The 13,547-nt window shown below is 41.9% G+C and overlaps 1 non-coding gene across 1 annotated transcript; it reads left to right on the top strand.

Moving 5' to 3' along the window:
- The first annotated feature begins 9,512 nt into the window (after positions 1–9,512).
- On the top strand, positions 9,513–9,616 carry LOC130937739 (small nucleolar RNA R71). Its single transcript, XR_009068942.1, has one exon. It is a non-coding gene; the product is annotated as a small nucleolar RNA R71 (small nucleolar RNA).
- The last annotated feature ends 3,931 nt before the right edge of the window (positions 9,617–13,547 follow it).

Here is a 13,547-nt window from a genome sequence, read left to right as displayed (position 1 = left end):
TGAATGGTTGATGTTGTTGAATGATTGAGATATATGATGTGGTCATATATGTGATAATGATTATTGATGCCTTGATGGTATGATGTATGAGAAATATGCATGTTGTGATATATGCTTGATGATTGGTTATGGTTGAATTGTGGGTTGAACCATATTGATGGTGAGTATGATATTGATTGTGTACAATGATGATTTATTGGAATTGGTGTTGTTGAAATTGGCATGAGGAAGAGTATATGAGATGTCAATATGTTTGAGTTTGAGCCACTTGGGTGAAGTGGGTTAAAATGATAAGATAGTGATCTTGGTAAATTGTGGTAATGTGTCAATGTGTGAGTTGAGGAGGCTTGATGTTGAAATTGATATATTTTGATTGATTTCAAAGAAAAGGGATGAAATTGGCATGTTTTGATTGGTTTTGAAAAGAGTTGGAAATGGCTTGTTTTGAAAATGGCACTTTGTGGTTTTGTATGAAAATATAGTTTTTGGGCATACTTTGGCGGGACATAACTTGGACTACGGATCTCTGTTTTGTACCAAATCTTTTTAGAAATGAAATTGGATCCGGGATGTCCGTGCCGTTCGAAGAACGGGTGAAAAACGATTTAAAATGAGGAAGTTATGTCCGTTGGAAGATTGGGGTTTAAATTGGTGAATTCTGCAGCCTTTTAACTTAGAAAATTTTTAGCAGAATAACCACTTGCGCGTGGGCGCACTTGGCGCGTACGTGCCGATCTTCCAGAAAACGCCATCCACGCGTGCGCGTGGTGTGCGCGGGCGCGCCGATGGTGCTGCACCCAATGCCCAGCCATTTTTCCAGAGAGTTATGCCAGAACCGTGCCAGCTTTGTGCCTGGGGCGCGAGAGCACCCACGCGTACGCGTGGTTGACGCGTGCGCGTTGATTGGCAAATTTTTAATCCACGCGTTAGCGTGCATGACGCTTACGCGTCGATGAGTTTTCGAGGCCATCCACGCGTGCGCGTACGCGTGGCCCTGTTTTCATCCCAAAGTTGATTTTTGAGTTTTAAAAGCCAAATCTCATACTTCTAAGCCTCCGATCTCACCATTTATGTCTTAAATCATTATGACATGCCTAGCTATTAAAAAGGGGCTAGTGAATGAGGCAACTTGCGAGTGAAGCAAGGGAAAAAGGAATGATAAATGAGGATCAAGATGATTATGTGAGATGCGGAGGATGGTGGTGGAAGTGCTTGTTATGCCATGGGCCGAAAGGCTATAATTGTTAATGAAACGGCTGGTTATGGATTTAACCGTGAGCCGGATGGCTGGTTATGGATTTAACCGTGAGCCGGAAAGGCTGTGTATGATATGAATATTGGCTGGTTCTGGACTGAACCGTGAGCCGGATGGCTGATATGGATGTTGATCCATGGATGAGAATTCATGCATGTTTATGCTGAATTATTGATAATTGAGATTTGCACTTCCACTATCAGAGGCACGAGATCCCTGGGAGAAAGCAGTGGCTAGCCACCACGTGCTCCAGGTGGAGGCTCGAGACTCTGTTGACCCTATGTCGTAAGTGTGGCCGGGCACTGTGAAAGACCCGGATGAGCTCGCCCCCGAAATATTCACCAGTGAGGGTGATGGATATGGATCATGTTTATGATCAAGTTTATAACGAGTATAACTCGAGTTGGGGATGCGCGACAGAGGGACAGTCCAATGGTTAGCGACCAGGACTTGTCGGGTTGGCTCTATAACCGACAAGATGATATCATCGGCCACTAGGGACAGGCATTCATCATATGCATACTATGTGAATTGTTTGAGATTGCCTATTTGACTGCATATTACTTGCTAATTGTCTAAATGTCTTAACTGCTCCTATTTGTATATTCTTTGTCTGATATAACTGTGTTTGCTACATTATACTCCTGCTGGGGGTTGGGAGGTGAGAAGGAATTGGAAAGGGAAGTATTAGTTAGACTGAAGAATCTTTAGTCAGATGCCCTTATATGGTTTAGCTTGTTTATAAGCTTTGAATTATCTGGAGGAAGTTCTAGGATTGCCTTTGGCTTTCCTCTATTATTATGTATTATATATGTGGAAGCTGTTACCATGCTGGGGACCTCTGGTTCTCACCCATGCGGATTTTGTGGTTTTCAGATGCAGGACGTGAGGTTTCCCGCTGAGGCATGCTGGAGACTTCTAGATTTGCGAAGATTCCTTGTTCTTGGGGACTCTGTTTAGTTTATATGTTTTGCTTAGATACTTTTATCTCCATTAAATAATACAAACTGTGATGACTCCTCTTATGGGAGATCTTGGAGAATAAGTTTTATGTATTTGTGTCCCTTTGGGTTTCCTTTGGGGTTTTCATTATTTTATCATATGTATATATTGCTATGCTTGGACCGGTTATCTTCGCAGCCGAATCTTGAGTCTTGATATTCCTGTTTTTGACACTCCTTTGTATATATATAATCTCGCGTTGGTTTATCCTTGTTCGTTACGTTAACGATTGGAGTGTTGCGCTTTTGAGTTGCGGTTTTTGTTTACCCCTTTTTCTACAAAGGCTCCTAGTTATAATCAATCATTCATACTACTATACGTACTAAATTTTTTATTTTAGAGGTCGTAATACCTTGCCATCTCTGAATTATGACTTAAGCATAAGACTCTGTATGGTAGGGTGTTACATTATGGTATCAGAGCAGTTCGTTCCTGTAGAGCCTGAGGGATGGACTGACTATGCTTCTGTGCATTCTCTGTATGTGTGTTATGTGCTATTAGTATATCTGCTTGATATAATTGGCATAAACGTTCATGAGCATGCATTTGGGACTTTGAAGCACTAGACTTCCGATATTGAGACTGATCAACTTAATATCGATTGTTGGGTGTGTATAGGAACCAGATGGCGCCTCGTGGACGCGGTAGAGGTAGTGCGAGAGGTCGTACGAATGCTCGTGCACCGGAGAATAACCCTAATGACCCGGTGAACTTTATGGCTGCGTTGGAGAACATGGCTGCTGCTATGCAAGCCACTGCTGAGGCTCTTGGCCAACAGATGAACAACCATGGTAATGATGGAGGTGGAGTTCAAGGCCCGATGACACTGGCAAACTTTTTGAAGGTTAATCCGCCTAAGTTCAAGGGAACTACTAGCCCGACTGAGGCTGATACATGGTTTCAGGCTATAGAGCGAGCATTACAAGCACAAGTGGTACCTGAAGGACAGCGTGTCGAGTTTGCCACTTATATGCTCACCGGTGAAGCGTCGCATTGGTGGCAAGGCATCCGACGTTGGTGCACGAAATTGTGATCACTACAACTTCGCACAACTAACCAGCAAGTGTACTGGGTCGTCCAAGTAATAAACCTTACGCGAGTAAGGGTCGATCCCACAGAGATTGTTGGTATGAAGCAAGCTATGGTCACCTTGTAAATCTCAGTCAGGCAGACTCAAATGGGTATAGATGATGAATAAAGCATAAAGATAAAGATAGAGATACTTATGTATATCATTGGTGAGAGCTTCAGATAAGCGTATGAAGATGCCTTCCCTTCCGTCTCTCTGCTTTCCTACTGTCTTCATCCAATCCTTCTTACTCCTTTCCATGGCAAGCTTATGCAAGGGTTTCACCGTTGTCAGTGGCTACCTCCCATCCTCTCAGTGAAAATGTTCCTATGCTCTGTCACAGCATATGGCTAATCAGCTGTCGGTTCTCGGTCAGGCCGGAATAGAATCCAGTGATTCTTTTGCATCTGTCACTAACGCCCCGCCTGCTAGGAGTTTGAAGCACGTCACAGTCATTCAATCATTGAATCCTACTCAGAATACCACAGACAAGGTTAGACCTTCTGGATTCTCTTGAATGCCGCCATCAGTTCTCGCCTATACCACGAAGACTCTGATCTCACGGAATGGCTGGCTCGTTTGTCAGGCGAGCACTCGGTTGTCAGGCGATCAACCATGCATCGTGTATCAGAAATCCAAGAGATATTCACTATAGCCTCGTATGCTTGTAGAACAAGAGTGGTTGTCAGTCACTTTGTTCATGAGTGAGAATGATGATGAGTGTCACGGATCATCACATTCATCAAGTTGAAGAACAAGTGATATCTTGGACAAAGAACAAGCGGAATTGAATAGAAGAACAATAGTAATTGCATTAATACTCGAGGTACAGCAGAGCTCCACACCTTAATCTATGGTGTGTAGAAACTCCACCGTTGAAAATACATAAGAACAAGGTCTAGGCATGGCCGTGAGGCCAGCCTCCCAATGACCTAAGATAGCATAAAACTCAAAGATAGCTACCAAGATGTCTAATACAATAGTAAAAGGTCCTACTTATAGAAAACTAGTAGCCTAAGGTGTACAAAGATGAATAAATGACATAAAAATCCACATCCGGGCCCACTTGGTGTGTGCTTGGGCTGAGCAATGAAGCATTTTCGTGTAGAGACTCTTCTTGGAGTTAAACGCCAGCTTTTATGCCAGTTTGGGCGTTTAACTCCCATTTTGGTGCCAGTTCCGGCGTTTAACGCTGGAATTCCTGAGGGTGACTTTGAACGCCGGTTTGGGCCATCAAATCTTGGGCAAAGTATGGACTATCATATATTTCTGGAAAGCCCAGGATATCTACTTTCCAACGCCGTTGAGAGCGCGCCAATTGGGCTTCTGTAGCTCCAGAAAATCCACTTCGAGTGCAGGGAGGTCAGAATCCAACAGCATCTGCAGTCCTTCTCAGTCTCTGAATCAGATTTTTGCTCGGATCCCTCAATTTCAGCCAGAAAATATCTGAAATCACAGAAAAACACACAAACTCATAGTAAAGTCCAGAAAAGTGAATTTTACCTAAAAACTAATAAAAATATAATAAAAACTAACTAAAAGATACTAAAAACATACTAAAAATAATGCCAAAAAGGGTACAAATTGTCCGCTCATCACAACACCAAACTTAAATTGTTGCTTGTCCCCAAGCAACTGAAGATCAAATAGGATAAAAAGAAGAGAATATGCAATGAACTCCAAAAACATCTATGAAGATCAGCATTAATTAGATGAGCGGGGCTTTTAGCTTTTTGCCTCTGAACAGTTTTGGCATCTCACTTTATCCTTTGGAATTCAGAATGATTGGCTTCTTTAGGAACTCAGAATCCAGATAGTGTTATTGATTCTCCTAGTTAAGTATGATGATTCTTGAACACAGCTACTTATTGAGTCTTGGCCGTGGCCCAAAGCACTCTGTCTTCCAGTATTACCACCGGATACATACATGCCACAGACACATAATTGGGTGAACCTTTTCAGATTGTGACTCAGCTTTGCTAAAGTCCCTAATTAGAGGTGTCCAGGGTTCTTAAGCACACTCTTATTGCCTTGGATCACAACTTTATTTCTTTCTCTTTTTCTCTTTTCTTTTTTTTTTCTTTTTTTCTCTTTTTTTTTGTATTCACTGCTTTTTCTTGCTTCAAGAGTCATTTTTATGATTTTTCAGATCCTCAGTAACATGTCTCCTTTTTCATCATTCTTTCAAGAGCCAACATTCATGAACCACAAATTCAAAAGACATATGCACTGTTCAAGCATACATTCAGAGAACAAAAGTGTTGCCACCACATCAAAATAATTAAACTGTTGTAAAATTCAAAATTCATGCAATTCTTATCTTTTTCAATTAAGAACATTGTTAATTTAAGAAAGGTGATGGATTCATAGGACATTCATAACTTTAAGGCATAGACACTAAGACACTAATGATCACAAGACACAAACATGGACAAACATAAAGCACTAAAATTCGAAAAACAGAAAATTAAAGAACAAGGAGATTAAAGAACGGGTCCACCTTAGTGATGGCGGCTTGTTCTTCCTCTTGAAGGTCTTATGGAGTGCTTGAGCTCCTCAATGTCTCTTCCTTGTCTTTGTTGCTCCTCTCTCATGATTCTTTGATCTTCTCTAATTTCATGGAGGAGAATGGAGTGTTCTTGGTGCTCCACCCTTAGTTGTCCCATGTTGGAACTCAATTGTCCTAGGGAGGTGTTAATTTGCTCCCAATAGTCTTGTGGAGGAAAGTGCATCCCTTGAGGTATCTCAGGGATCTCATGATGAGAGGGGTCTCTTGTTTGCTCCATCCTTTTCTTAGTGATGGGCTTGTCCTCATCAATGGGGATGTCTCCCTCTATGTCAACTCCAACTGAATAGCAGAGGTGACAAATGAGGTGAGGAAAGGCTAACCTTGCTAAGGTAGAGGACTTGTCCGCCACCTTGTAGAGTTCTTGGGCTATGACCTCATGAACTTCCACTTCTTCTCCAATCATGATGCTATGAATCATGATGGCCCGGTCTAGAGTAACTTCGGACCGGTTGCTAGTGGGAATGATTGAGCGTTGGATAAACTCCAACCATCCTCTAGCCACGGGTTTGAGGTCATGCCTTTTCAATTGAACCGGCTTCCCTCTTGAATCTCTCTTCCATTGTGCGCCCTCTTCACATATAACTGTGAGGACTTGGTCCAACCTTTGATCAAAGTTGACCCTTCTAGTGTAAGGATGTTCATCCCCTTGCATCATGGGCAAATTGAACGCCAACCTTACACTTTCCGGACTAAAATCCAAGTATTTCCCCCGAACCATAGTAAGATAATTCTTTGGATCCGGGTTCACACTTTGATCATGGTTCTTGGTGATCCATGCGTTGGCATAGAACTCTTGAACCATCAAAATTTTGACTTGTTGAATGGGGTTGGTAAGGACTTCCCAACCTCTTCTTCGGATCTCATGTCGGATCTCCGGATATTCACCCTTTTTGAGTGAAAAAGGGACCTCGGGGATCACCTTCTTCAAGGCCACAACTTCATAGAAGTGGTCTTGATGCACCCTTGAGATGAATCTCTCCATCTCCCATGACTCGGAAGTGGAAGCTTTTGCCTTCCCTTTCCTCTTTCTAGAGGTTTCTCCGGCCTTGGATGCCATAAATGGTTATGGAAAAACAAAAAGCAATGCTTTTACCACACCAAACTTAAAAGGTTTGCTCGTCCTCGAGCAAAAGAAGAAAGAAGAGAGTAGAAGAAGAAGAAATGAGGAAGAAGGGAATGGCTTTGTGTTCGGCCAAAGAGGGGGAGAAGTGGTGTTGAGGTTGTGTGAAAATGAAGGAGTGAAGAAGGGTTTATATAGGAGAGGAGGGGCTTATGGTTCGGTCATGTATGTGTGGGTTTGGGAGGGAAAGTGGTTTGAATTTGAATGGTAGGGTAGGTGGGGTTTTATGAAGGATGGATGTGAGTGGGTGAAGAGAATAGTGGGATTTGATAGGTGAAGGGTTTTTGGGGAAGAGGTGTTGAGTTGATTGGTGAGTGGGTGAAGAAGAAGAGAGAGGGTGGTGGGGTTGGTGGGGGATCCTGTGGGGTCCACAGATCCTGTGGTGTCAAGAAAAAGTCATCCCTGCACCAAGTGGCAAGAAAATTTGCGTTTTGTGCCAAATCTGGCGTTAAACGCCGGGCTGGTGCCCATTTCTGGCGTTTAACGCCAGGTTCTTGCCCTTTCCTGGCGTTTAACGCCAGTCTGGGGCCCCTTTCTGGCGTTAAACGCCCAGAATGGTGCCAGACTGGGCGTTAAACGCCCAACTGCTAGCCTTACTGGCGTTTAAACGCCAGCAACATCTTCCTCCAGGGTGTGCTGTTTTTCTTTCTGTTTTTGCTTTTTCAATTATTTTTGTGACTTCTCATGATCATCAACCTACAAAAAACATAAAATAACAAAGAAAAATAGATAAAATATAACATTGGGTTGCCTCCCAACAAGCGCTTCTTTAATGTCAGTAGCTTGACAGAGGGCTCTCATGGAGCCTCACAGATACTCAGAGCAATGTTGGAACCTCCCAACACCAAACTTAGAGTTTGAATGTGGGGGTTCAACACCAAACTTAGAGTTTGGTTGTGGCCTCCCAACACCAAACTTGGAGTTTGACTGTGGGGGCTCTGTTTGACTCTGATTTGAGAGAAGCTCTTCATGCTTCCTCTCCATGGTGACAGAGAGGTATCCTTGAGCCTTAAACACAAAGGATTCTTCATTCACTTGAATGATCAGTTCACCTCCATCAACATCAATCACAGCCTTTGCTGTGGCTAGGAAGGGTCTGCCAAGGATGATGGATTCATCCATGCATTTCCCAGTCTCTAGGACTATGAAATCAGTAGGGATGTAATGGTCTTCAATCTTCACCAAGACATCCTCTACAAGTCCATAAGCTTGTTTTCTTGAGTTGTCTGCCATCTCTAGTGAGATTCTTGCAGCTTGTACCTCAAAGATCCCTAGCTTCTCCATTACAGAGAGAGGCATGAGGTTTACACTTGACCCTAAGTCACACAGAGCCTTTTTGAAGGTCATGGTGCCTATGGTACAAGGTATGGAAAACTTCCCAGGATCTTGTCTCTTTTGAGGTAATTTCTGCCTAGACAAGTCATCCAGTTCTTTGGTGAGCAAAGGAGGTTCATCCTCCCAAGTCTCATTTCCAAATAACTTGTCATTTAGCTTCATGATTGCTCCAAGGTATTTAGCAACTTGCTCTTTAGTGACATACTCATCCTCTTCAAAGGAAGAATACTCATCAGAGCTCATGAAAGGCAGAAGTAAGTCCAATGGAATCTCTATGGTCTCATTTTGAGCCTCAGATTCCCATGGTTCCTCATTAGAGAACTCATTGGAGGCCAGTGCACGCCCATTGAGGTCTTCCTCAGTGGTGTTCACTTCCTCTCCCTCCTCTCTAAATTCGGCCATGTTGATGGCCTTGCACTCTCCTTTTGGATTTTCTTCTGTATTGCTTGGGAGAGTACTAGGAGGGAGTTCAGTAACTATCTTGCTCAGCTGTCCCACTTGTGCCTCCAAATTCCTAATGGAGGATCTTGTTTCAGTCATGAAACTTTGAGTGGTTTTGATTAGATCAGAGACCATGGTTGCTAAGTCAGAGGTGTTCTGCTTAGAACTCTCTGTCTGTTGCTGAGAAGATGATGGAAAAGGCTTGCCATTGCTAAACCTGTTTCTTCCACCATTATTGTTGAAACCTTGTTGAGGTCTCTCTTGATTCTTCCATGAGAAATTTGGATGATTTCTCCATGAAGAATTATTGGTGTTTCCATAGGGTTCTCCCAGGTAATTCACCTCTTCCATTGAAGGGTTCTCAGGATCATAAGCTTCTTCTTCAGATGAAGCATCCTTAGTACTATTTGGTGCATTTTGCATTCCAGACAGACTTTGAGAAATCAAATTGACTTGTTGAGTCAATATTTTATTCTGAGCCAATATGGCATTCAGAGTATCAATCTCAAGAACTCCTTTCTTCTGACTTGTCCCATTGTTCACAGGATTCCTTTCAGAAGTGTACATGAATTGGTTATTTGCAACCATTTCAATTAGCTCTTGAGCTTCTGTAGGCGTCTTCTTCAGATGAAGAGATCCTCCAGCAGAGCTATCCATAGACATCTTGGATAGTTCAGAGAGACCATCATAGAAAATACCTATGATGCTTCATTCAGAAAGCATGTCAGATGGACATTTTCTGATCAATTGTTTGTATCTTTCCCAAGCTTCATAGAGGGATTCTCCATCCTTCTGTCTGAAGGTTTGGACTTCCACTCTAAGCTTACTCAATTTTTGAGGTGGAAAGAACTTTGCCAAGAAGGCATTGACTAGCTTTTCCCATGAGTCCAGGCTTTCTTTAGGTTGTGAGTCCAACCATGTCCTAGCTTTGTCTCTTACAGCAAAAGGGAATAGCATAAGTCTGTAGACCTCAGGGTCAACCCCATTAGTCTTGACAGTGTCACAGATTTGCAAGAATTCAGCTAAGAACTGATGAGGATCTTCCAATGGAAGTCCATGGAACTTGCAATTCTATTGCATTAGAGAAACTAATTGAGGCTTAAGCTCAAAGTTGTTTGCTCCAATGGCAGGGATAGAGATGCTTCTCCCATAGAAGTCGGGAGTAGGTGCAGTAAAGTCACCCAGCACCTTCCTTGCATTGTTGTTGTTTTTGGCTGCCATGTGTTCTTCTTCTTTGAAGAATTCGGTTAGGTCCTCTACAGAGAATTGTGCCTTAGCTTCTCTTAGCTTTCGCTTCAAGGTCCTTTCAGGTTCAGGGTCAGCTTCAACAAGAATGCTTTTGTCTTTGTTCCTGCTCATATGAAAGAGAAGAGAACAAGAAAATGTGGAATCCTCTATGTCACAGTATAGAGATTCCTTGAGGTGTCAGAGGAACAGAAAAATAGAAAGAAGAAGTAGAAGAATTCGAACTTAATTAGATAGAGTTCGAATTGTGCATTGAGAAGGAGTGGTACTCCATAAATAGAAGGATGTGGGAAGAGAGGAAGAAATTTTCGAAAATAAAGTGAAATATTTTGAAAACATTTTTGAAAAACTTTAATTGATTTTCGAAAATCAAGAGTGGGAAAGAAATCAAGTAATTTTTGAAAAAGATTTTTGAAATTAGAAATCAAAAAGATATGATTAAAAACTGTTTTGAAAAAGATGTGATTAAAAAGATATGATAAAAAAAATTATGCTTTTAAAAAGATATGATTGAAAAGATATGATTCGAAAACAATTTTTAAAAAGATTTGATTTAAAAAAACTAATGACTTGCCTAACAAGAAAAGATATGATTCAAACATTAAACCTTTCTCAACAGAAAAGGCAACATACTTAAAATGTTCAATCAAATCATTAATTGATAGCAAGTATCTTTGAAAAAGGAAAGAAATTGATTTTGAAATCATTTGATTGAAAAGATATGATTTGAAAAAGATTTGATTTTGAAAAACTTTGAAAACTTGAAAAAAATTGATTTTGAAAACAAAATCCTCCCCCTTGTGCCATCCTGGCGTTAAACGCCCAGAATGGTGCACATTCTGGCGTTTAACGCCCAATGCACTACCTTTTTGGGCGTTAAACGCCCAACCAGGCACCCTGGCTGGCGTTTAAACGCCAGTCTGTCCTTCTTCACTGGGCGTTTTGAACGCCCAGTTTTTTTCTGTGTAATTCCTCTGCTGCATGTTCTGAATCTTCAGTTCCCTGTACTATTGACTTGAAAATAGAACCAAGATCAAATAAACAATGCATGCAAGACACCAAACTTAAAATCAGACACTAGACTCATAAAATATTTTTGTTTTTTATGATTTTTATAATTTTTTTTTGTGCTTTTTCGAAAATTATATGAAAATAGAAAATAAAAGTTTCAGAATTCTCAATTTGGATTCCAGGAATCATTGCAATGTTAGTCTAAGACTCCGGTCCAGGAATTAGACATGGCTTCACAGCCAGCCAAGCTTTCAGAGAAAGCTTCGGTCCAAAACACTAGACATGGCCAATGGCCAGCCAAGCCTTAGCAGATCATTGCTCCAATAGCAAAATTGATAGAAATCAACAAGCTCTTGTGATGATAGGTTGAAACCTCGGTCCAATAAGATTAGACATGGCTTCTCAGCCAGCCAGACTTCAACAGATCATCATGAAACACTAGAATTTATTCTTAAGAACTCTGAAGAAAAAAAAATACCTAATCTAAGCAACAAGATGAACCGTCAATTGTCCATACTCAAAATAATCCCCGGCAACGGCGCCAAAAACTTGGTGCTGTTGCCGGATTTTGGCACTGATGTCACCGGACCAAAAGCTTGCTCAAAACTCGAACAATCCCCGGCAACGGCGCCAAAAACTTGGTGCACAAAATTGTGATCACTACAACTTCGCACAACTAACCAGCAAGTGTACTGGGTCATCCAAGTAATAAACCTTACGCGAGTAAGGGTCGATCCCACAGAGATTGTTGGTATGAAGCAAGCTATGGTCACCTTGTAAATCTCAGTCAGGCAGACTCAAATGGGTATAGATGATGAATAAAGCATAAAGATAAAGATAGAGATACTTATGTATATCATTGGTGAGAGCTTCAGATAAGCGTATGAAGATGCCTTCCCTTCCGTCTCTCTGCTTTCCTACTGTCTTCATCCAATCCTTCTTACTCCTTTCCATGGCAAGCTTATGCAAGGGTTTCACCGTTGTCAGTGGCTACCTCCCATCCTCTCAGTGAAAATGTTCCTATGCTCTGTCACAGCATATGGCTAATCAGCTGTCGGTTCTCGGTCAGGCCGGAATAGAATCCAGTGATTCTTTTGCGTCTGTCACTAACGCCCCGCCTGCTAGGAGTTTGAAGCACGTCACAGTCATTCAATCATTGAATCCTACTCAGAATACCACAGACAAGGTTAGACCTTCCGGATTCTCTTGAATGCCGCCATCAGTTCTCGCCTATACCACGAAGACTCTGATCTCACGGAATGGCTGGCTCGTTTGTCAGGCGAGCACTCGGTTGTCAGGCGATCAACCATGCATCGTGTATCAAAAATCCAAGAGATATTCACTATAGCCTCGTATGCTTGTAGAACAAGAGTGGTTGTCAGTCACTTTGTTCATGAGTGAGAATGATGATGAGTGTCACGGATCATCACATTCATCAAGTTGAAGAACAAGTGATATCTTGGACAAAGAACAAGCGGAATTGAATAGAAGAACAATAGTAATTGCATTAATACTCGAGGTACAGCAGAGCTCCACACCTTAATCTATGGTGTGTAGAAACTCCACCGTTGAAAATACATAAGAACAAGGTCTAGGCATGGCCGTGAGGCCAGCCTCCCAATGACCTAAGATAGCATAAAACTCAAAGATAGCTACCAAGATGTCTAATACAATAGTAAAAGGTCCTACTTATAGAAAACTAGTAGCCTAAGGTGTACAAAGATGAGTAAATGACATAAAAATCCACTTCCGGGCCCACTTGGTGTGTGCTTGGGCTGAGCAATGAAGCATTTTCGTGTAGAGACTCTTCTTGGAGTTAAACGCCAGCTTTTATGCCAGTTTGGGCGTTTAACTCCCATTTTGGTGCCAGTTCCGGCGTTTAACGCTGGAATTCCTGAGGGTGACTTTGAACGCCGGTTTGGGCCATCAAATCTTGGGCAAAGTATGGACTATCATATATTGCTGGAAAGCCCAGGATGTCTACTTTCCAACGCCGTTGAGAGCGCGCCAATTGGGCTTCTGTAACTCCAGAAAATCCACTTCGAGTGCAGGGAGGTCAGAATCCAACAGCATCTGCAGTCCTTCTCAGTCTCTGAATCAGATTTTTGCTCGGATCCCTCAATTTCAGCCAGAAAATACCTGAAATCACAGAAAAACACACAAACTCATAGTAAAGTCCAGAAAAGTGAATTTTAACTAAAAACTAATAAAAATATAATAAAAACTAACTAAAAGATACTAAAAACATACTAAAAACAATGCCAAAAAGGGTACAAATTGTCCGCTCATCAGACGTCTTCTGCAGCAGGGTGATGACTATATCACCTGGAATGTCTTTCAAGAAGAGTTCTATAAGAAGTACTTTCCGACTTCTGCTAGGACGGCTAAGAAACTTGAATTGTTACAGCTGAAGCAGGGTACTATGTCCATATCAGAGTATACTGACAAGTTTGAGGAGCTGTTCAGGTTCTCTCGTATGTGCCAAGGGACTCCGGTGGAA

The sequence above is a fragment of the Arachis stenosperma genome, chromosome 6 (assembly GCF_014773155.1).
Source record: "Arachis stenosperma cultivar V10309 chromosome 6, arast.V10309.gnm1.PFL2, whole genome shotgun sequence".
Classification (NCBI taxonomy): Eukaryota; Viridiplantae; Streptophyta; class Magnoliopsida; order Fabales; family Fabaceae; genus Arachis; species Arachis stenosperma.
Note: the sequence above shows the minus strand (reverse complement) of the source record. Positions and strands in the feature narration are given on the sequence as shown.